Raw genomic sequence first — 25,376 nt, 5'->3', positions numbered from 1 at the left:
ACAGGTCATTCTGAAATTACAAACATTCATTCAGTAACCATTTGAAGTTACAAGGGCACTGACTTAAAACTGGTCCTCATATTTACAACCATTGCAGAATTCCTAAGGTCATGTGATCAAAATTTGGGCATGTAGTGTCCAGCATGTATTTAAAATGGATGCAGCATGCCAGGGTCACGTAATTGCCACTCAGCGTCCAACCAGCAAAGTCAATGGAAAATCCGGAGGTTTTACAATTGCATAATGCATTTAACTGCAGTGATTCAATAACAACCACGAGGGGCGGGGAATAAGGGCATAAAATCAGGCATAATTCATTTAACAACTGCCTTGCTTAGGAATAAACATTCTGGCCCCAAATGAGGTCATAAGTCAAGGACTACCTGTAATTCAACCTCCTTTGGAAGTATTTTTTTCTCAGTGTATTTCTTTACCTTTATATTCACTATGCTTGTAATGGTGAACCTATGGCATGCGTGCCACAGGTGGCACATAGAGCCATATCTGTGGGCATGCAAGCGTTGCCCTAGCTCAGCTCCAGCGTGCAGGCACATGCCAACCAGCTGATTTTTGGGCCTTCTAGTCCCACCGGAAATCAGGAAATGGGCCGTTTCCAGCCACCAGGGGGGTAGGGAAGGCTGTTTTTGCCCTCCCCAGGCTCCAAGAAAGCCTCTAGAGCCTGGGGAGGGCGAAAAACGAGCCTACTGGGCATACCGGTAGCCTTTTTGAGTGCAGAGGGGTCACACATGCATGTGTGGGGGGGAGGGATGGGTGGGCATTGAATTGTGGGTGTGGGCACCACACGTGCGAACCCCCCTCCTGCATTCCCCCTGCTTTTGGCAAGCGACAGCAAAAAGGTTAGCCATCACTACACTATGCACTTACTGAAAGCAGTTAGATTTTTTTTAGTAGATATGGACGTATAGGATTGTTCTTTTTAAATGGCCATCAAAGCCCCATAAAAGATATCTCACACAAATGTTTTAAAAATGTGCAATTTTATTTCAGAATATTCAGTCAATTAAAAGGCTGAAATATAAACAACTAACAGGTCTTCGGATCAAGCGAACCCCAGAAAAAAACTTCAATACATTTTGGACATCACCAGATGAGCTGTACCTATTTTGTACCTTGTTTTCAGGTAGATTTCTACTGCCCTTATCCCAGTGGTGATATGTAAAATTTGTTACTACTGGTTCTGTGGGCGTGGCTTGCTGGGGGGTAATGTGACTGAGTGGGCGTGGCCAACTTTTTAAAAAAAAACTTGTAAAACCATTTTTTCTACAACCTCCTCAGCCGAAGAGGTTGTAAAAAAATGCTTTTAAAAGCCTCTGACAATCAGGCAACTCAGCTGGGATCGTCAGAGGCTTTTAAAAGCATTTTTTCTACAACCTCCTTGGCCGAAGAGGTTGTAAAAAAATGCTTTTAAAAGCCTCTGATGATCCCAGCTGAGCTGTGCAATCATCAGAGGCTTTTTTTTTTTTTTGCTTTTAAAAGCATTTTTTCGGACGAAGAGGTTGTAGAAAAAATGCTTTAAAAATTTTTTTAAAAGCCTCTGATGATCGCGCAGCTCAGCTGGGCATGGGGGGAGAGGCAGGGATTTTTGCTACTGGTTCTCCGAACCACCTGCCACCATCGCTACCAGTTCAGGTGATCTGGTCCAAACAAGGAGCATTTCACTCCTGCCTCATCCCAAACTTGGAAAAAGCCAACTACAAGTAGAAGCCTTCTTAATTCCTTTGTTTATTAATATCATGTGTAGATCCATGGGCTAAGTCTTCCATAGAATCCTAGCAGGTATCCATGGTGTAAATAATACAATAGCTTTTATCATCTCTGTTGATAATAAAAGACCATCTAAGATCTGGCTGATAAAATGACGCATGAGGGGCTCACGTTCATTTTCACCTGAGATGTAAAAAGAGTCATTCTTGAGCTTTTCTTGGGACATCTTATGCTAACCTGCTGAAACGGAATGATGGACAAGAAAGTATATTATAAGCAATGCGCATAATGTGAACGCAGCATTCGTTTCATATATAAAACTGCTTCAACATAGACACATGGCTACTACCCGTGAGACTTGGGGATTTAATCCCCTCACCAACGAAGCCTGCTGAATGTCTGGAGGCATCTCACTAGCTTTCAACCCAGCTTTGCTCACAAGTTTTATTATTCTCAGCATAAGAGAAGAGAAAGGAATATAGCATACACCATGTTGAGCTCCTGGAAGTGAGACATGACAGAAATGGAATAAATGAATAAAACATTGGTTTTGATTTAGAAGATCTTAAGCAATATGGGTCCCCGACTATGTCTTAGTATGCTTTGCAATCTATAATTGTAGTAACAAGGGTCAGCAATATGTCTGATTGTGGTTCCTTATGTCATAGCTTTCTCAGAGGTTTGTACATGTTTGAAACTGTGGTCTGAGCTACGCTAGTCATCTATCAACAGTTCTTTGAGCCTGGTTCAAAAAAGACCCTATATATTTCCATAAACAAAGACATTTACTAAATAAATAAACCTTTTAAAAGTCTCAGGATCTTGATTCTGGAGTGAAGAACATCATCACTTCTTCACTATCCTAGTTAATGGAGATTTGAAAACAACCTACTGTACTTTACTGAAGATGGTTATAATTCTTCAGGCAACAAGAAGCTGGACAACTCAGGTCTCCAAACTGGGGAAAAGACCATAAAGTCAAGATTTCACTTTTCACACTTAGATAAGTGTGTTCACTCCAGGTATCCTACTTTAAGATCAGAATGGAAACTTGTATTGTATGTTGAAAGAAATAACTTTTCAATACATTTATATATTAAGGCAGAATTGATAGACCTATGTGATTCAATCAATGTTTACCAAAATCTGCCTTGTGATTGTCTGAATTTTCATATCTTGAAAAAGCAGCTCCTGTTTTTTCAGTCATCTTCTCAGAATGCCGAGAAATTCTTTTCAATTCTTGGTAGTGTTATCGTAGATTTATCGTATTCTCAGTTGTGATAAAATTGTCTATGGAGATTCTCAATCATCCAAGTCATGGTTGTTCCAAAGATGTTCTTTTTCCAAAAGGCAACTGGACTTTCTTGGGGTTTTTTTTTCTTCTTTGATAAGGTTTTGCTTCTCATCCAAGAAGTTTCTTCAGTTCTGAGAGAATTATTACTGGTGGAATTTTATGTGACATCACTGTCCAAAATTCTACAGCCTGGTTTTTCACATTTCCTAATTCCATCCTGATGTCTCACTTTGAGGAACTCACCAAGAACAATTTTTTTAAAAAATGTCTCCTTATATCTGGAGACAACCCAGAGGAATATCTAACCTTACAGACCATGTGACAGACTTTGAATCTTTCTCACATCAATTAAACCCAGGTGCTTTTTTGGACGGCAGAGACTATGATCAGGAGCTGAGGTGATTTATGATGCTAGAATAAATAGTCCAACGATATCTGGAGAAGTGAAGTTGCATCTGGAGAGTGAGGAAGTACACAGAAAGTAAATGAATGCTGGTCTGTAAAATAGCAACTTTTAGAGATATTGGCTCTTGTTCTATAAATCTAACCTGAGATACCCCAAAACATATACAATGGTTGAATTTGCATATATACTAAGGCCTATTTTAGTCAATCATGATTTATCTTTGATGGCTTTCCTCATACATTAAATGATAAAACATGATTTCATGCGAGTGAATTCTGCTGTGAAGTCTCATTGGGTGGGTGTGTGTGTGTGTGTGTGTGTGAAAGAAGGAAATACTATTAAATACTATTCCATTATTCCACAAACCATTCTGAGTTATAATCATATTGTTCTGACATTTTCAACTGGTGGTTCTACGCAGCTGCCTAGCTTTGTATCTCAGTAGTCCTCATTTGAAGAAACCTGTTTTGCATTACGGCTGATTTACACACTGAATCAATCATCTGATCCATTGATTGCTTCTGAAATTATTTTGATTCTTTAATAATACACTTTTCCTCCCCTCCCTTCAGACTCTGATTAAAACCAGGCAAAGCCCATCAGTGTCTGACAAATATGTTGGGGGGGGGATTCCTTGGGACAGGAAAGGACAAATAAGATCCCAGCTTTTTCTTATTGTGGAACCATTAGAGCATATAAATCTAGTCAGGGTTGTGATAAATGCAGATTGATGCATTATGCTAGCCAAATGGAGTTTATGGATTGTGTCTTGTGGTTCACAGTTCTCTGAAGTTGGGCTTCTGAACCAGATTCTTGCTATAGTTTAGAAGACAACATTCTGAAGGAACTGTTATTATTCCTCTTCCAGAATGTAATCCTTGACCCTATCAAGGGACAATTCTTTGAGGCAAGGTGGGGAGTCTATAATTTTTTTAAATCAATAAAATGATTTGGGGTTCCCCCCCTTTTTTTTTTTTTTGAATCAAGTTTTATTGATTTTTTCTCTCACATTCACTCGCATATTTTATGAACATTATTGGCCATATCATATCCTCTACAACTTATCATACCTAAATACATTTTACTTAGTTACAGTTTCTGCCAAAATCTTCTTTTTACATGTTTTTTAATCATATCTTCATATTTCTATCCTTATTTATATAAACAACATCTTCATTCGCCCTCAAGTTCTAATTTCTCTATTTTTACTCATATTTATTCTCTTTTATTTTTTTTAATAATTCATTCTTTATCCTGATACATTTACACATGTTCAGGGTTGCCTTTCTTCCATTTCATCTTTTTTATTATACAGCAATCTTTCTTCTCATTGTCTTCCGTCTCCCTCCCTTCTTTTATCCTTCCTACTTTCTTCCTTCCTCCTCTCCTACTCACATTTCTCTTGAGGCTGGGCTTCTGAACCAGAATCTTGCTATAGTTTAGAAGACAACATTCTGAAGGAACTGTTATTATTCCTCTTCCAGAAAGTAATCCTTGACCCTATCAAGGGACAATTCTTTGAGGCAAGGCGGGCAGTCTATAAATTTTATAAATCAATAAATAAAATGATTTGGGGCTTCCCTTTTAAGGGGATGCAAAATCTTATCGGTGAGTTCATTCCATCACACAAAAACAGTGAGGATTGACTTCTGACTGTAGGTCCTGATATGTGGTATAGTTTGGAAGGATCATCCATAAACAAAGAAAAACAAACCAGGTACAGATGGATACGTTTAGCTGAAGAAATTCAGGGCCAAATGTCAAGCTATTAGGGGCATTAAACCAGCCAGATGTCTCGAGAAATACTAGCCAATTTTCAGTGCGTTTGCTAGACCTGGTCCCTGAAGCACTTAGTTGTTTGTTTTGAACATTGGATCCCAACATCTTGATTCAATATGAATACATTCACCAATTTAGCATTTTAAAGAAAGTTTAGAACCAGTCAAGGGTAGGCCACCTGGTGTCCTCCAGATGCTGCAGATTTCAACTTACGGCCATAGCAAACAATGGGGAAGGGCTGTATCTAATCCAAACATCTGAAAAACACCAGGATATCTGAAGGATAACTCTGTGGGCATAAGAAACTGGCCTCTATTCAAGTATGCCTTTCAATTTATCTAGTTAAGGTATGGACTGGTCGTGGTTCTACCACAAGGACTGGAAATCTGCAGCCACAGGACATCATGCCATTTCTAAACTCACATTCTGCAGCCTTCAGGGTCCTTTTAACCATAAGAGCTGAACACATGCCATGTTGACATGAGAAACAAATGAAAATTTTAATATAAGCAGTAAAATAAGCGAAGCACGGGTAAATAACGAAGGAACACCTTAACATAACCTGAAGAACCTGAACCACTACGTATGTGATGTGATTCCATCGCAGCAAAATATTCAGTACTTCACTATTGAAACTTGTAGTCCACAACCTTTTTCTTACACTAACTGGAGATTCTGAAGATTGAATCTGGGACTTGGAGCGTAAGAAGTACTGTGTTTCCCTGAAAATAAGACCCTGTCTTAAATTTTTTTGAACCCTGAAATGAGCACTTGGCCTTATTTTCAGGGAGGTCTTATTATTTTGGGGTGCATGGAGGAAACCAAAGGAAATGGCAGGGACCAGCTGCACATGTGTTTAAATATTTTCAGGGAGGGCTTATTTTCAGAGGAGGGCTTATTTTATTTTATTTTATTTTTAAATTTTTTATTATATTTTTATTGTTAAAGAATAACAGAAAGAAAAAAAATTCAATACAAAAATCAATAATAAGGAAAGAAAAAAATTTCCCCCCCCCCAACGTGCTATACAAACGGAAAGGAAATTTTAGGAAATTGAAGTCTTCAATTCTTCCAGAAATCTCTTTGATAAGGTACTGGTGCCGATTCATCCAATCTCCCAAGTGCAAAGTCCACAAATGGTTGCCAAGTGTTCCAAAAAACATTTTCTTTATATATACCACTTCTAATTTTAATATCACAAGTCAATTTATCATTTAATGCAAATTTCCATGTTTCATCATACCATTCTTCTAATTTTAAGTCAACATTTAATTTCCAATATCTAGCAATTATAATTCTCCCCATTATAACCAAAATCCTCACCAATTCTCTTTCTCCAGTTGTTAATGTTGTTTCATTCAATATCAGGTCAATGTCTAGGATAGAAAATGAAATATTTGAAATGATTAAGAAGAGGGTCAAATTGAAATTGGAAACCATATTATTATTGATATTGAATGAAACAACATTAACAACTGTAGGAGGGCTTATTTTAGTGCATGCACTCAAAAGCCCGATTGGGCTTATTATCAGGAGATGTCTTATTTTAGGGAAAACTGGGTATGTAGTCTTCTATTGAATTGCAGCTCTGTGACCAGGTTTTCCCAGTCTGATGCCTTCTAGATATACAATTGGGAGGTTGGAAAGTTTGGAGAAGACTAATGTAGTCCATACAGTAGTGGGCAAAATTGTGGAAACTTTTTGGGGAAAGTGTATTTTTGAGGTTTGATGGCTAATAACACCACTTTTTTTTTTTTTTTTGAGTTTCAAGATAATCCTATTCCACTCCTGGAATGGCCTGGGAATAGCCCAGACCTTAACCCAATTGAAAATCTATGGAGCCGACTAAAGAAACTTGCTACTCAGAAGCGACCCAGCAATAAAACCCAGTTAATAGAAGCCATCATTCAATCTTGGTTTCACATGATAACAGCTGCAGAACTAAAAGACTTGGTTCACTCCATGGGAAGATGTTGTAAGGCCGTCATTCATGCTAAAGGTTACCCAACTAAGTATTAAATGACATGGGGATCATTTTTGTATATCTCGTTTTTTCTATGGTGATAATTTTTGTAGATCTCATTTTTTCTATGTGTTTCACTTTTCTTCTTTATGCTGTAACTGCTATTCTAATAGCCAATCCTTCATAAAAGTTATTGCGTTACATTCTTGCTTAAATTATCTTTCCATTGACATATAATTTTAGGGTACTACTCCCCAAAAAAGTGGTGTTATTAGCTAGTTTTAGAAAATACACTTTTCCCAAAAGGTTTCCACAATTTTGGCCACTACTATAGACATTCAAAGAATGTCATACTGGAGATCCAGCATGGCATAATGTTGAAGATATTGGACTAGGCAAAAGAAGAATCGGGTTCTAAGTCCTCCTTTGACCCGGTTGTCCTGGATGACTTGGGGGGCTAGTCTCTTCTTCTCAGCCCAATAGTTAATGGAGAGTAGTTGAAAAGGTGCTTGAACAGAAATGGGAGACTTGGGTTCTAATCCATCCTCATTTTGGAAGCTCACTGGTTGACTTTAGCCTCATCTTTCTGTCTGAGCCCCACCTACCCCCTTCAGATGTTGGGAGAAAAGTATAAAAGGGAATGCTTTACCCATGTTTCCCTGAAAATAAGACCCTGTCTTATATTTTTTTGAACCCTGAAATAAGTGCTTGGCCTTATTGCCATGTACTCAAAAGCCCAATTGGGCTTATTATCAGGGGATGTCTTATTTTTGGGGAAACAGGGTAGTGTTTTGGCCAGTCAATGGCCTGTGCGGATTGTAGCTGACTCTGACAGCGAGGAGATTGGTGTGGTGCTGCGCCAGCAGCCTGTGCAGCTGGCACTCGAGTCGGACAATGAGGAGGCTGGAGAAGATGTGGTGCCAGAGGTGGGGATTCAGCCAGGGCGCTCCCATAAGTGAAGAGGACGGAGCCTCTTCTCGATGCACGGGCATGCAGAGCGGCCAAAAGGCAGGAGTGGCTCCTCAGGAGGAGGTCTCCTTGAGAGTAAGGCTTGGGGCTAATTGGCCACTCCCTTAGCCTATTTAAGGAGGAACACTGACTGAAGCAATTTGTAGGGAACAACTTTAGTTCACTCTACTTCGCGTCTGGATTCTCTGCAAATTGCTTCTGGGCTTTCTGCCAACCTTAGTAAGATTGTGATTACTTTATCTTTGATTTCTTGTAGGCTGTTAAGAAAGTTTCTTAACAGCCTTTGCTTTGAAAAAGACTGAGTTATTTTAGTAAATTAAGTTTTGTACAAACTTTGTGTGTGCTGTATTCTTTGGGATCTGTAGCTGGGGCAGAACAGGTAGGTATAAATTTAATAAATAAATATTTGGCCATGATGATCATGTCCATATCTTCACTAACGCTAGTATGAGAAACCATTTTCAAAGGGGAGACACCAGTGGTGGGTTGCCCCCGGTTCGGACTGGTTCTATAGAACCGGTAGTAAAACCGTCAGGAGGCTCCGCCCACTGACCCTGACCATGAGAAGCGATCTGCGCATGCACAGAAGCAAGGCGTGTGCGCAAGCAAAGTGAGCGTGTGTGCACAATTCAATTGTGAACTGGTAGTAAAGGTAAGTAGAACCCACCCCTGGGAGACACTGATTTTCATAACTTCTTTCCAGGCAAAGAGGCCATCAGATCTTCTGGTCCTGCATTGTGAGAAAAATTGAAAAGGGAGAAAAAAGGGAACAGCCAGATGAAACAAGAGAGAGAAGGTATGATGGTTTGTTGCACAGTCAATCAGATGTTTAGACTGGATCTGGCATTTTTAATCTACCTATTGAGTCCATAGCAAGGACCTGGGAGAGGCAGATATGGTTGTTCGATGGTGTTAAAGGTTTTGTTGCAGGATGTAAGTTGTTCCAAGCAACTTACAACCTTTGAAATTGACTGATGGTGATTTTGTCAATGCCGATGGGTGTTCAAATGGTGCTCCAGAATGTTTGTCAGTTATTATTATTACACACAACAATGTGAAATCGCAGCTACTAGTTCTTCAGCTGGTATTAGTTTTCAAACATGTTGAATTCTTCCAAGAACCTAAGATGTTGTATTGTATCGACATTGTATATTTGCATATCCAAGCCTTTTGTAATTGACAGATGGAAATTGACAGATGGCAAAGGTTTTCTAAGTGCCATCCAAAAATTTTAGATATGGCAACCCAAAGTGTAGATACGGTAACCCCTGAGATCACCACAGATGACTTATGTTATAATATTATTTTATAATATTTTAATTCCCACTAGTTACTATGCATATCTCCCACTAATGGCTAGGAAAGGCATGGAAGATGGTAGAAAAAATAAATAAATTAAGCAAAATACTACTCTCTTCTTGCTTTGACCCTTCCTTGTTCTCCACCGTAGTTGCCTCTGGATGGCAACCTGCCAAATGTTATCTATTTGGGGACACTTTCAAAACCAACCGGCAAACATGAATGTTTAAAAGTACATAAAATCAACGGCATGGATTGTTTTATTATTAAAAAGAAATTAAATAAATGATCTCCACTGTTATACAGCCTCAGCCTCACTTGGAATTAAGCCTAATTTGAATCCACCACAGGCAAATTCAGAGCACTGCTCCTGTTCAAATAAGCAGATGATTCTGCTTGGAGGTTTTGAAGGAAAATTTGAAGCTGGTTGACTCACTTGATCGAAGCTGGTTGGCCACCATTTCTACATGATTGTTTGTTGCTGGATCAAAGATTGTTTGTTGCTGGATCAAAGTGGCACGGTTTCTCCAGTCCTTCAATCAGGGAGGAGAGGGAGAGGGGGGAGGGAGAGAGAGTGGGGGAGAGAGTGGAGGGGGGATGGGGAGAGAGAGGGGAGAGGGAGAGAGGGAGAGGGAGAGGGAAAGGGAGAGAGGCCTTCAGGAACTTAAGGTGAGGAACAGAATTTCCTGCTACCATTTACACTCGTAACAGCAACCCTTGATGAGAGAGAAAGAGAGAGAGAGGGAGGGAAGGAAGGAAGGAGGGAGGGAAGGAGGGAGGGAGAGAGAGAGAGAGGGAGGGAGGGAGGGAGGGAGAGAAACTGACTCTCTTTCTCAAAGTCACTCAGTGAGCCTTCAAGACTGAAGATGGGGTTCCCCAGTTCTAGTCCAACATCTAAACTACAATGCCATGCTGGAAAACTCTCTTTCTCTCTTCTGCATGCTAAACGTTGAAATAAGGAACCAGAAATTCCACAACACTTCAGAAGTTAATGTTACGCAAAATTAACTCCTAATTCTTACATGTACGCCATCGTGGATCATCCTCCTTCGTCAACTTCTTTGTTTATGACCTTCTTTTCTTTTCAAATAACCAGCCCTAGTGTCATGCAGCGGCTTCCATCTGAAGGTTCATTTTTTAAGTCCATTCGATGGAATCGCCCATTTGAATCCCAGGCATTCGCTGATTGAGTTGACTTGCTGAGTTAGATCAAGGAGCCTTCAAATCCCTCTGCTGATTTCAGTAGCCCTTTTTAAACATAGGCACCCACAAATGGTTGTGAATCAATTTATTCAGATGAAGCCTGATCTGATTATCGCATCTGTTCTGCAGATTTCTTTCGTGAGGCAAAGGAAGTTCCAGAATTCCAATGAAGTATCGAAAGAAGTCAAAAGCATCTCATGCGTACAGTTTGCCCACTCCTGATCTGGATTTTGGAGTTAAAATTAATTGGCGGTAGAGACAGGGTAGAGAAGATGATTCTTTCTTCTGGCTAATTGTCACTTCTTTAGGTATTTTAGGATATTTAGATAAATTAACAGAGATTAGGCATATTAACAACTAATGGCCATGTCAGTTAAATAGAACCTTCAGAGCTAGAAATTATATACCATTTGATTGACTTGTGTTGATGGACAAGTCAATGTGTAAATTTTCATTCCCACCAATAGTCTTCTGAAACCTGGTGGCTCAGCAGACTAAAAGCATTGTGATTAACACCAGCTGTAATTACTGTAAGTTCGAATCTCACCAGGCTCAAGGTTGACTCAGCCTTCCATCCTTTCTAAGGTAGGTAAAATGGGAACTCAGTTTGTGGGGGCAATAAGCTGACTTTGTATAAAATATACAAAAGTATGAAGGCTATTGCTTAACGTATTGTAAGCCGCCCTGAGTCTCCGGAGAAGGGCGGCATATAAATAATTTTTTTAAAAAAACCACATCTGGGTTAGACGCTGAAGGCTGGTCTTGGTGAATTTTTATTTCTTTTCCCAAAGAACATTATCTTAGCCAGTTCTCTGAAAAGGAAGGAAAGGCCATCAGAACACAGGCAGAGATTTCTCACCGTTGTGCTGTGAGACAAATATTGCCCGGGGCACGTCATCTCCCAGAGCAGGGGTCTGCAACCTTAAACACTCAAAGAGCCATTTGGACCCGTTTCCCACAGAAAAGAAAACACTGGGAGCCACAAAACCTGGGTGGGCGTGGCCAGCTCGATGTCACTCACTTCCATCAGTCACATGACACACACACACCCTAGCCACGCCTACCCAGCCGGTCATTAGGGCAGAGAACCAAAAACACCAGGAACCACAAAACCCTTTTAATCTCTCTCCCTCCCTCCCTCCCCCTCTCTCTGTATCTCTCTGTCTCTGCCCCACCCATCCCCTTCTCCATCCCCCGTCATTGACCTTACCTTCTCAGGCCAGGCGAAGAGTGACTGGGAGGGGAGGGCGAGAGGCTGGGCCAGCCAGTGGTGGGATCACCCAACAGGGAGCTGTCAGGTTTCAATGTCATCTCAAATAAATTGCACTCCCAAACAATTAATCTTTGCTGAAATATTCCATTTATTGAGTACGACAGATCTGGCCCCGACTTCGTCGTAGCCGATACTAACCCTCTGACCCTCAAACCCTTCCCTTTCCGTTCCCCAATTCTCATCTTCTCATTGGCCATCTTCCAAATCAGTCTCCCCAGCTTCTGACCTCACCCCACAAGAATGTTCCCCCACCCATCCCATCTCCTAGGGGATATTATCTACAGAGAAAATAAGTAGGTGAAAAGTCAAGCCTCATCTTTTTATGGCAGCATCAGAATGCTTACAGGAGCCACAGCAGAGGTCCCAAAGAGCCGCATGCGGCTCCGGAGCCACAGGTTGCTGACACCCATCCCAGAGACTCTCTTTCAGAATAACAGAGTTGGAAGGGACCTTAGAAGTCTTCTAATCCAACCCTCTATTCAAACAGGAGACCCTATATCCATGTTGACGAACCTATGGCATGCGTGCCGCAAGTGGCACCCAGAGCCATCTCTCCGGGCATGCCAGCCATCACCTGTTGCTCTTCTGGGTTCCAGCGCGCACATGCCCACTGGCCAACTGGACTTCATGCATGTGGGAGTGCCGGAAACTGGAAGAGCAGCTCCCTGGCATGCATGCACGTGCCAGGAAGCTGAGCTTCCGGTTTCCAGTGTGCGCATGCGTGCCAGTCAGCTGGTCTTTGCACACAAATGCGTACCAGATACAGGAAGACCAGGTGACCAGCGCGCCAGGGAATTGCTCTTCTGGTTTCTGGCGCTCCACCCCGCGCGCGCTCCCGTTTCGGCACTTGGTGCCAAAAAGGTTCGCCAACATTGCCCTATATCATTTCAAACAAATGGCTGTCAATCTCTTCTTAAAAACCTCCAGTGATGGAGCATTGGAGCACCCACAACTTCTGAAGACAAGCTGTTCCACTGGTTAATTGTTCTCACTGTCAGGATATTTCTCCCTTATTTCTAGGATGGTTGTTTTTCCCCTTGATTAGCTCCCATCCCTCTGCTTCTTAAAATAGGCCATGGAAAAGGATGATTCTGCCCTCCGCTTAAAATCAGTCCCCTTTTGCTCATGCTTAAGGCAGAGAAAGCATGGTCGCCTGCCATGTTTTTATAGATTAAAAAAAAAAAAGACTTAAGCCAAAACATGCACATTACCTTTCTTTTTAAAAAAAAAGAAGAAGAAGAAGAAGAAGAAAAAGGAGGAGGAGGAGGATTTCTGATTGCAGATAACCGCTCAATTTGATTTAGTGTCGAATGATTGTGATGGGGTTGATAACTCGGCATTCATCCGTAATTCATCTTCTCTTGGTAGAAATTTACCGCAAAGCCAGAGCTTTCCCATCCCTGACAAGTCCTATTAATCTTCTTCAGACACATTTCAATAGGTGTCTCCATCTCAGCCCTTCATCTAAAGACTCTGAGTGTTGCCAGAGACTGAGAGATGCCTTTATTTCAGATTCCACAAGGAGAGAAGGAGGGAAGAGGGGACTTTCTTAGGATGGAGGGTTTTTTAATCCTCCCTGTCCATTTAGTCTTTTGTCACTCCTGGATAACTCTCTTCAACCCAACCTGGAAAGGAAAATATTCCTTTTTCTGAAGGGGCAACCCATTGAGTTATATCAGCCCTTTTGTAAACTGCCACCCATAAATGCTTGGGATTCTATCCTTTGCCATACCCAGCTTACACATATTAAATGGCCATGGAGTAATACATGTTTTTTATTTACCCTAACGTTACCCTAAAGTTGCCAAGGTTGGAGACCCCAGTTTAGATTGTCCTACGGTCCTGACTGTAAAGCAAAGTTGGCTGTGGAATTCGGGGAGTCAAAGTCCGCCAGGCTTAAAGTTGCCAAGGTTGGAGACCCCTGATCTAAACCTAGTCATTCAATCCATTTTTCCTATTTAGTCATCCCAGAAGAAGATCTAGGGAAATGAAGACTCAGCCTTTCCTCCTTCCGAGGTCGGTAAAATTAGGAGCCAGATTGTTGGGAGCAAGACGCTGACTCTGTAAACCGCTTAGAGAGGGCTGCAAAGCCCTGTGAAGCAGTTTATAAGTCCAAGTGCTGTTGCTAGTGCTATATCCCCATGACTTGAATTGGAGACATCTCCAGTAGAGGAGATGTCTCCATCTACTTCCCTACCGGTTTGCAAATGTGAGCAAACATCCCAACAACCTGGCTCCTCAGCTTTGCGCATGCGCACGGCCTTCTGGGTATGTGCAGTAGTCGCGCATTACGTCCGGTCGGGTGGGCGGAGCCTCCCACAATTGCCGCTACCAGTTCGTACGAACCGGACAGAACCAGCTGAATCCCACCACTGATCTCTAGGATCAACTTTTTCAACCAGTTCCAACTGAGATATGTGGAAAACCTGCTAGTGATCTTCTTTTGCAAGGAAAGGGGGAACGCGGTTCACATCGTGTTTTAGTATTGTTACACATGCTCTTCAGAACACCCTCCCTGTGAGAAATTTGACCATCTCTCTCTCTTGATCTCTGGAGGGCTCAGGACAGAGGTTGTTCCTCTGTTCTGGTCCTATTAGATTTCTCAGCGGCTTTTGATACCATCGACCATGGTATCATGCTGCAGCGGTTGAAGGGGTTAGGAATAGGAGGCACTGTGTTGCGGTGGTTCTCCTCCTTCCTCTCCGACCGCTCGCACTTTGTGTTGGCAGGGGGGCAGAGGTCAACCTCGAGGCGCCTTGCGTGGGGGGTGCTGCAAGGGTCGGTCCTCTCCCCCTTCTGTTCAACATTTATGTGAAGCCGCTGGGTGAGATCATCCATGGTTTTGGGGTGAGGGTACATCAGTACGCTGATGACACTCAGCTGTACATCTCTACCCCAGACCACACCAATGATGCCCTTGACGTGATGTCCCACTGCCTGGAGGCCATACAGGTCTGGATGGCGAGAAATAGTCTCAGACTCAACCCTTCCAAGACCAAGTGGCTGTGGTTACCGGCATCCCGGTATAGTTCAGCTGATGCCATCGCTGTCTATAGGGGGTGAATCTCTACCCCCCACAGAGAGGGCTCGCAATCTTGGCGTCCTCCTGGATGCACGGCTGTCTTAGAAGAGCATATGACGGCTGTGGCCAGGGGGACTTTCTATCAGGTTCGCCTGATTCGCCAGTTGCGTCCCTTTCTGGACCGGGATGCCTTGAGCACAGTCACAGTCAAAGTCACGGTCACGCCTTGTTACCTCCCGGCTGGACTACTGTAATGGTCTATACATGGGGCTCCCCTTGAAGAGCACTTGGAGGCTCCAACTGGTCCAGAATGCAGCCATGCGGGTAATTATGGATGCAACTCGTTGCGCCCAGGTAACACCTCTCCTGCGCGAGCTGCACTGGCTCCCAGTGGTCTTCTGGGTGCGATTCAAAGTGTTGGTTACCACCTTTAAAGCGCTCCATGGCTCAGGACCTGGGTACCTACGAGACCGCCTTCTACCACCGATAGCCTCCCACCGACCAGTCCGCTCCCACAGAGAGGGACTCCTCAGGGTGCCGTCGGCCAAATTATGTTGGCTGGCGACACCCAGGGGGACAGCCTTCTCTGTGGGAGCCCCAGCCCTGTGGAATGAACTGCCCCCGGACATACGCAAGTTCTCTGACCTCTGAGTTTTCCGCTGTGCTCTTAAGACCCTGCTCTTCCGACAGGCAGGGCTAGCTTCATAATTGAGTTTTAAATTCAGAGTTCTTAAATTTTTTGGGTTTTTTAGCTAATTTTGGCCTTAAATGTAATATTTTTAAGAATTTTTAAATTTGAATTGTGATATTTGTATTGTGTTTTACCTGGCTGTACACCGCCCCGAGTCCCTCAGGAGAGGGGCGGTATAGAAATAAAATTATCCTTATCCTTATCTTCACTGGATTTTCATTTGAAAATGGGGGGGGGGGCAAATGGCCTTTTTTTTTTTTTAATAAGCTGGAATCATGATCAGGGAGACATTCAGCAGGAAGACAGCAATGCTAACATGTAAACACCATTGAACATCTTGTGAGTGACCTCCTCTACTACCATGGTGTTTGATGGCGCAGTGGTTAGAATGTAGTATTGCAATCTAACTCTGCCCACTGCCAGCATTTCGATCCTGACCAGCTCAGGGTTGACCCAGCTTTCTATTCTTCTGAGGCCGGTAAAATGAGGACCTTGATTGTTAGGGGGCACTATGCTGACCCTGTAAACTGTTTAGAGAGGGCTGTAAAGCATTGTAAAGCGGTATATAAGTCTATTGGTATAAATAGCAAGCCATTCTATTATAAGAACTCACTGCCAAAACGGCAGTGCTCTCTCTCACACACACACACAAGCACACACACACACACAATACACATACACATTATATATATAACGGACTGGACTGGATATATAATTCTGAACCGTTCAATTAAACTGTAGGTTTCAACTTTTAACTTGCAAAATTTGCAAACAGGATGACCCCAAAATAAACTTAATCTATCCAGATTTGGCCCAATTCTCCTGCCCAAATCCAGGTTCCCTCCCTTAGGTCATTCTTCATGTAGCTTTGGTGGGGGAGGTATGGGAGAAGATCGGGCACACGCCATGATTGTGTGTCGTTGGGCAATGGCAACGACAGCGTGGAGCAATCAAAACCTTCTCTTCCAGCTTGATCCATCTTGAACACACATCACCCAAACGGCATTTGAGACCCAAGGACCATGATATACCTCCTGAGACCCTCTTTGTCCCCCTATCACACATTAGCTACCAAAGCGTGAACAAATATTGCTCTGTCAAATTAGTTCTATGTAATATTTAAAGATGGATTAACTCTGGGATCCCTTACAGCAGGCAAAGGAAATGGATGCAGTCTCTCTCTCTCTCTCTCTCTCTCTCTCTCTCTCTCTCTCTCTCTCTCTCTCTCTCTCTCTCTCTCTGTGTGTGTGTGTGTGTGTGTGTGTGTGTGTGTGTGTGTGTGTGTGTGGTGTGCCAAAGGGCTGCTTGGAATTTAAATGCGATCATGAGTAGCTGAAGTACTTGGCTGGCAGAAGAGAAATATGGTATTATCCTGTTGAATGAAAATCCTCAGATTGGTTTTAATGCATCAGAATTGGCGCCTTTGAGTCAATTCACAGATTCGATGCGTTATTAGCATAAATCCTTTTTCTTCCCCCTGAATTGTTGCAACTCATGCAATCAGGTTTTTGAATCTGCTAGACTTACCATATGGTAAATCCAAAGTGGATTTGGGGAGATTCACAGTGTTTCAGACTAATTTCAATTTGTTATAGAATTTTATAGAACTAAGGAGAAAAGTTAGAACAATTTATCAGTGGAACAGCTTGCCTCCAGGAGTTGCTCCATCATTGTAATTTTTTTAAAGAAGAGACTGGACAGCCACTTGTCCAGAACAGATAGGGTTTCCTGACTGATCAGGGGGTTAGACTAGAAGACCTCAAAGGTCCCTGCCTGCTCTGTTATTATGCTATTATGTTCTGTTATTCTAATGATCACTCAAACATAGACAGGAAAAAATACACAGGGAGCAGTGGCAACATTTTAAGCCACCCAGAATCGCTTGAAAGTGAGTTGGGCAGCACATAAATTTAATAAATATAGTAATGATTTTATGTCTGATCCTATAACTGTGCATGCATGATCATATTTTTTGTGGTTTTACCTCCATCTAGAAATTGAAAAAAGTAATATCTAAATATCAGCTGATAAAATACCACTTATCCAGGGGTGGGATTCAGACGGTTCAGACCGGTTCAGGCAAGCCGAATGTTAATTTTAATCTGGTTCGCCGAACCGGTTCTTCCAAAGACTGGCTGACCCCGCCAACCCCACCCCACCCCTCCCAGGAGTCTCCACACGGTCTGTTTTGGATGCCAGGTAAGTGCAGAGCACGCGCAGAGGCTCTGGGAGGGTGAAAAATGGGCCTACCAGAAGTAGGCCCATTTCCAGCCTCCAGAGGATTTCCGGAGCCCTGGGGGAGGCCATTTTCGCCCTCCTGGGGGCTCAAGGGAAACCTCTGGAGCCTGGGGAGGGCGAAAAATGGGCCTACAGGAAGTAGGCCCATTTCCTGCCTCTGGACGATTTCCAGAGCCCCGGGGGAAGCCATTTTCACCCTCCTGGGAGCTTAAGGAAAGCCTCTAGAGCCTGGGGAGGGTGAAAAATGGGCCTACCAGAAGTACCAGAAGTCCAGAAATGGATCCATTTCCGGCCTCTGGATGGCCTGCGGAGCCCAGGGGAGGCCATTTCTGCCCTCCTGGAGGCTCCAGGAAAGCCTCCAGAGCACCTACCCAGCAACTGGGCAGCGAACCAGTTGCTGAAATTTTTCAATCCCACCCCTGCACTTATCTAGTTCCCTATGGTGAGTCAAACTCACATCCAGGTATCTAAGCAGATCGGCTATTATTAATAGATGCAGAGATTTCTTCATTCTCCCCATGATTACTTTTTTTTTTCCCCTTTCCAGAATCTGCATTCCATAAATCGCAGATATAGGAATGTGTTCGCCCTGGTCTTCATTGCACAAGTGATGAAGTTGTTGTTTTTTGTATTTTTGCACTTCTTAGGCATTTCTGACTGGAACGCATGTGGCATTTCATGCTTTAGTAATGACATTCACAGGTGCCTAAGAAAGAGGGAGACAGGGAGAGTTCAAAAGTCCATTTTATAGGCCACATGGCAATGTCCTTTAAGGACCACCCAGGTTCTCACGAGTAGCAGGCAACTCATTGTCGGTGGGTCAGTGGAATGAATATGTGGAAATCATATGTGCCCTGCCTAATCCTAGATGACATTTAGCCCTTGATTCATGGAAACAATTGCAAGCCTTACCTTTTATTTATGGAGCTGGCCAGTGTTCCACCATCATCTTGAGAAGTTTTTCAGCTGTTCTTCTTTGTCCTGTTTCCAGAATGTAGGTGTGTTCATCACTGAGTACTTCCATCCAAACCACTTTGAGGGATTCCTACAATAAAAAACAGGGCTTCAGTAGCATCCCTCTTGTCTCGACGCATTAAATCTAAGAAGGAATGGACAAACTTCAGATTTATTATAATTTCTTCTTGTTTTGAGTGGAAAATTTCACCTGCACTTTTTTTTTCCTCTTGTCATTCTATTGGATCAAAGGGAAATTGTTTCTGAAATTTCTTTCAAAGAACATAAAACCAGAGAAAATATTTACAGATGAAATGTGATCTACCTAGTTATATTCCAAATACAAATTAAAAATAAATTGGGAAGGAAGGAAGGAAGGAAGGAAGGAAGGAAGGAAGAAAGGAAGGAAGGAAGGAAGGAAGGAAGGAAGGAAGGAAGGAAGGAAGGAAGGAAGAAAGGAAGGAAGGAAAGAAAGAAAGAAAGAAAGAATATTCTCCAAAGCATCAGAGGCCAGGACAAGAAATAATGATTGGAAACTAATCAAAGAGAGAAGCAACGTGGAATTAAGGAGAAACTTCCTAACAGTGAGGACAATTAACCAGTGGAACAGCTTGCCTCCAGAAATTGTGGGCAATTGCTCCATCACTGGAGGTTTTTAAGAAGACACTGGACAGTCACTTGTCTGAGATGGTATAAGTCAGTGATGGCTAACCTTTTTGCCATCACGTGCCAAAAGCAGGGGGACCTTCCTTCCTTCCTTCCTTCCTTCTTCCCTCCCTCCCTCCCTTCCTTCCTTCCTTCTTTCCTTAAATGAATTCAATGCTACTTTTTTCCTATGGTAATGTTGCATCTTTCAATACTTTGAATGGCCATGTTCACAAAATACCTTGAAACGGACTATGCCAAACCCTAGCAGATATATCTACAAGCTTTATTAGCCAAGACATTGATCAAATCCAGCCTTCTGAGTTTGTTTATGGTTCAATGTATCACACACACCCCAAAATAGGTTAATTCAGTAATCAGGTGAAGTGTGCTGTTGAAGGCAGTTACAAAGAACTCTGCATGAGTGAACTCAGCAGGATTGCCTTCCCACTGTGCATGAGATAGAAGGGTGAACCAAGAAGGTATTTTTCATGCCTGACCTCTAGTACGAATTCAGGAATTTATCTCTGAAGCAGGTCTACCGTTCTTCAACCCCTCTGACCAACATACAGTAGCCCCAGAAACACTCGCTAATCTTACAGGGCCATGGTCAAAATATCCGAGCATGAATATTAAGGGTTTCAGCCAGTGGTGGAATTCGATTTTTTTTACTACCAGTTCTGTGAGTGTGGCCTGGTGGGCATGGCTTGGTGGGCATGGCAGGGGAAGGATACTGCAAAATCCCCATTCCCTCCCCACTCTGGGGCCAGTCAGAGGTGGTGTTTGCTGGTTCGTTGAACTACTCAAAATTTCCGCTACCGGTTCCCCAGAACCTGTCAGAACCTGCTGAATAGCATCCCTGGTTTCAGCTATCATTTATACAGATAATCCTCAACGTACAACCACAACTGAGCCCAAAAATTTATGTGGCTAAGTGAGACAGTTGTTAAATGGGTTTTGCCCCCTTTTATGACCTTTCTCACCAAGGCTGTTCAGCAAATCACTGCAGTTGTTAAGCTAGTCACACGGTTGTTAAATGAATCTGGATTCCCCATTGACTTGGCTTGTCAGAAGGTCGCAAACGGGGATCACACAACCCAGAGATACATGACACTGCTGCCATGTCACTCCTAGCCCTTCTTTTCACTAGACTAGCCAGAACTCAATGCCTGCAACCATTCTTCATATGTTGTAGTCACCAGGCCCTTAATCATCTTAGTTGCTCTTTTCTGAACTTTTTTCCAAAGTCTCAGCACCTTTATATAATGTTTAAATAGTTATCATGTTTAAAATCCACATTATAATAATTCAAAAATCATCGCTATTCTTCTCAATCATTGCTTTTCTTCATTGCCAGTTTCCCAATGGAAAACTGAGGTACCATCAAGCCACGGTTTGTTGAAAGAATTCCAGAATTTTGAATAGTCAATAAGCAGTTATAGATAGAAATAAAGATCCCAGAGAGGATAGTGGGAGGCAATTTTTTAAAAAAGCATAGCAACTGAAGTGATGAAGCGGGCAAGAGACGATGGATAGATGATCTCTCTTCTTTGTTGTTGTTCTGATTTGCTTTTTCTTTTCTCTTTCTCTTTTCTTTTTTTTTCTTTTTTCTTTTAGATAGGTGACACTAGAAGTTAAGTAGGATAGAAAGAAAATGTTTTGCAGTAAAAGGTGACATGATCAAAAGTTAGAATAAGTAATAGAAATAAAAGAAGGGGGAATGTTAGTGTAAACACTTTTATGTAATAAAATAAAGTAACAATAAGAAAATAGGGAACAATTGAATAATGTCATCTTATTATAATTGTGTATCATTATTAGAAATATATAAGTTGATTGAATATAATAACTATGATTAATTTCACTACTTTTATTTGCATTAGAATGTATGATACTCAAGTGCCACACTGTTCACACATTGATTTGATATGTTTGTAAAAAAATAAAAAAATTATATAAAAAAAAGAAAAAATTCCAGCTAAAGCTTTAAAATCCAGGGGTTTTTTAGCCTAGGGAAACGATGTTTCCATCGGATGAATTGCTGTTCCCACCCCACGTCCTCTCCTTTGAATGCCATCTCAGACTTTGCTTCATATTTCCTTCAAGCACCCTCAAATCCATTCTCCAAATCATGTAAAGATCTCAATGACCTTATTGTAGGTGGCAAGTTTAAATGTGCCATATTAATAACTTCTTATCCAAGACAAATTAAGTCCTTATGTGTCAAAAGCTCTCGGTGCTGGATTACCTACAAGAGAAGTATTTATTGAATAAATGTTAGATCCAATTTCATTTTAATGTGACTGACAGCAGACTTCGGCCTTTGCAAATGAGATTTAAAAAAACACTCGGATTTGAGCCTGCATTGCAACTTTACACCGAACTTGTCTTTTCTTATTATGGTCTTTTCAAAAAGGAGATATCAAAAGCGGTTTGGTGATGAGGAGAGGGTATTTTTTTCTCTCCCCCTTTCATTCTTATTCTTATTCTGAAGAGCAAGGAGAGAGATAGAAAGCACAGGGAAGAAGGGGGGGGGAAAGGCCTGGCATTCAGCCTAAAGAGAAATCATTGAAACAAATTAATCCTATGCCGTTTAAATTGACATGGTAATCCATCATCAGCAAACTAAACTCTGAAAGCAATCTAGAATCGGCAGTCTTCTTTCACTGCCCCTGAAGGCACAAAGGCAGATAGTTTTAAAAAAAAAGAGGAGGAATAGAAGGGAAGAAATATTATAAAAGTAAGCAATGCCTTGAAAAGAAGGGAATTATAGATGGATATATGAAAGAAAGAGAGGGGGGAGAGAGAAAGACAGATGACAGATGATAGATAGGATAGATAGATGATAGATAGATAGATAGATAGATAGATAGATAGATAGATAGATAGATAGGGAGGGAGGGAGGGAGGGATGGGTAAACAGATGATAGATAGATGATGGATGGATGGATGGATGGATGGATAGATAGATAGATAGATAGATAGATAGATAGATAGGGAGGGAGGGAGGGAGGGAGGGATGGGTAAATAGATGATAGATAGATGATGGATAGATAGAGATAGATAGATAGATAGATAGATAGATAGATAGATAGATAGATAGATAGAAAGAAAGAAGATGGGTGGATGAATGGATAGATAGATAGATAGATAGATAGATAGATAGATAGATAGATATGGATGGGTAGATATATAGATATGGATCGGTAGATAGATAGATATGGATGGATAGATAGATAGATAGATAGATAGATAGATAGATAGATAGATATGGATGGGTAAATAGATGATAGATAGATAGATAGATAGATAGATAGATAGATAGATAGATAGATAGATAGATAGATAGATAGATAGATAGATAGATAGATAGATGATAGACGGGCAGACAGACGATAGATGGATGGATGGAGAGAGAGAGAAATAGAGAGAGAGTGGGAGAGAGAGAGATAGGAGAGAGCAGGAGAGATAATAGAAAGATAGGCAGATAGACAGAGTCTTTTGTGCTTCTGAGCTTATTGTTTGCAGATGTTTCATTACTGAACTAGGTAAGATCAGTGCCCTGATGATGAACTGATGGGCACTGATGATATTGCCTGGTTGCGTAATGAAATGTCTTCAAACCAACAAGCTCAGAGAGCATCAAGTACTCCATAATTCAAGAGAGAGACAACTATTTGAGAGTCTTCTGCCCCCAACTAAGGTTGTTTACCTTTCCAAATAGAAACGAATTAGATAAACCAGGCAAGTAATGCGCCATCATCTTTCATAAGTCCTCTTCTTCTTTTTAACCTCTTCTGGAGGGAGGGAAATCTCAGTGTTTTTATCTTTGGATGGTCAAGACTTGCTACAGCATCTGTTTCTCTCTTTCCTACAAACTCAGGCACGTATACAGACAGGGCCATCCACAGGGCGGTCAAAAAAGTCAGGATGGCGGTCACGAGTGGGTGATTAAAACCCCTCCTCCTTTTCACATGAGTCGTAAGACATGTTAGAAAACCAGTTTAGTTTAGTGATCAAAACACAAGGCTAGGAACGAGGAGGCTATGAGCCCTAGTTCCTGCTGTAGGAATGGCCAGCCAGGTGACCTTGGGCCAGTCATTTTCTGTCAGCCCAAGGAAAGAGACAATGGCAAACCACTTCTGAAAAACTTTGTCAGGAAAACTACTGGAGTCAACACTGACTTAAGGGCATGCAGGTAGCCCTTGACTTACAAACATTGGTTTAGTGGACATTCCAAGTTGCACTGAACACTGATTTATGGCTATTTGTTACACTTATGACCATTGCAGCATCCCCTATGGTTACATGATCAAAATTTTGAACACCTGGCAACTGGTATAGCAATAGCCCGTAGACTTATATACCGCTTTAAAGGGCTTTACAGCCCTCTCTAAGTGGTTTTACAAAGTCAGCCTCTTGCCCCCAACAATCTGGGTCCTCATTTTACCCACCTCGGAAGGATGGAAGGCTAAGTCAACTTTGAGCCAGTCAGGATCGAACTCCTGGCAGTGGGCAGAGTTAGCCTGCAATACTGCATTCTAACCACTGTGGTACCAGGAAGGAGAAGGAGAAAAGGAATAAGAGAAGGAGGGAGGGAGGGAGGGAGGGAGGGAGGGAGGGAGGGAGGGAGGGAGGGAGGAAGGAAGGAAGGAAGGAAGGAAGGAAGGAAGGAAGGAAGGAAGGAAGGAAGGAAGGAAGGAAGGAAGGAAGGAAGGAAAGAAGGAATAGCAATAGCACTTAGGCTTATATATCACTTCACAGTGCTTTACAGCCCTCTCTAAGCGGTTTACAGAGTCAGCATATTGCCCCCAACAATCTGAATCCTCATTTTACCCACCTCGGAAGGATGGAAGACTGAGTCAACCTTGAGCCAGTCAGGATCGAACTCCTGGCAGTGGGCAGAGTTAGCCTGCAATACTGCATTCTAACCACTATGGTACCAGGAAGAAGAAGGAGGGAGGGGGGAAGGAGGAAGGGAGGAAGGAAGGAAGGAAGGAAGGAAGGAAGGAAGGAAGGAAGGAAGGAAGGAAGGAAGGAAGGAAGGAAGGAAGGAATAGCAATAGCACTTAGACTTATATATCACTTCACAGTGCTTTTACAGCCCTCTCTAAGCGGTTTACAGAATCTTGTCCCCAACAATCTGGGTCCTCATTTTACCCACCTCGGAAGGATGGAAGGCTGAGTCAACCTTGAGCCTGGTGGGATTCGAACTGCCAAACTGCAGGCAGCCGGCAGGCGGCAGAGGTAGCCTGCAGTACTGCATTCTAACCACCGCGCCACCACGGCTCATAAATGGTATGCATTTGTTGCAGTGTCCCGGAGATCCTGTGCTCTCCATTTGTGACCTTCTGATAAGCAAAGTCCATGAGAAAGCCAGATTCGCTTTACAACCCTGTGACTAATTTAAGAACGGCAGTGATTCACTTAACAACAGCGGCAAGAAAGACATAAAATGGAGCAAAACACACTTGACAACTGTCTTGCTTAGCTTCAGGATGTTGGGGCTCCATTGTGGCCATAAGTCAATGGCGAGAGCCATCAATCAACGGAATAGCTTGCTCTCAGAAGTTATGGGTGCTCCATCACTGGAAGCTCTCAAAAAGAGACTGGATAACCATTTATCTTGAATGGTATATGGTTTCCTGCTTGAAGCAGGGGGGTTGGACTAGAAGACCTCCAAGGTCCCTTCCGAGCTCTATTATTCAATGTCTATGTCTATGTCTACCTGTATACACCTAAACACGCAGTGCATATTTAAAGGATCAGGGCTTCCACTGCACAGTTCTTCTTGCCAGTTAGTTTTTTTTTTTAATTTGATTTATATGCCGCCCTTCTCCGGAGACTCAGGGTGGCTTACAATGTGCTAAGCAATAACCTTCATACTTTTGTATATTTTATACAAAGTCATTTTA

At 42.3% G+C, this 25,376-nt stretch overlaps 1 long non-coding RNA gene across 3 annotated transcripts in view; it reads right to left on the bottom strand.

The window, feature by feature from the left end:
* Positions 1-981: 981 nt before the first annotated feature.
* Positions 982-25,376, bottom strand: part of LOC117669945 (uncharacterized) — a 44,108-nt gene continuing 19,713 nt past the window's right edge. For 2 of the 3 annotated variants that reach the window (XR_015729771.1, XR_004592547.3), the window contains 3 exons: positions 18,775-18,907; positions 8,804-8,866; positions 982-3,474 (listed from right to left, as the gene is read on the bottom strand). This is a non-coding gene — a long non-coding RNA (uncharacterized LOC117669945). Of the gene's footprint in view, positions 3,475-4,820; positions 8,867-18,774; positions 18,908-25,376 lie in introns of all 3 variants that reach the window. The other variant, XR_015729770.1, reaches the window with a different exon arrangement.

The sequence above is a fragment of the Pantherophis guttatus genome, chromosome 13 (assembly GCF_059756535.1).
Source record: "Pantherophis guttatus breed Tessera chromosome 13, ASM5975653v1, whole genome shotgun sequence".
NCBI lineage: Eukaryota > Metazoa > Chordata > Lepidosauria > Squamata > Colubridae > Pantherophis > Pantherophis guttatus.
The sequence above is the reverse complement of the archived record's forward strand: the minus strand, read 5'-3'. Positions and strand labels throughout refer to the sequence as shown.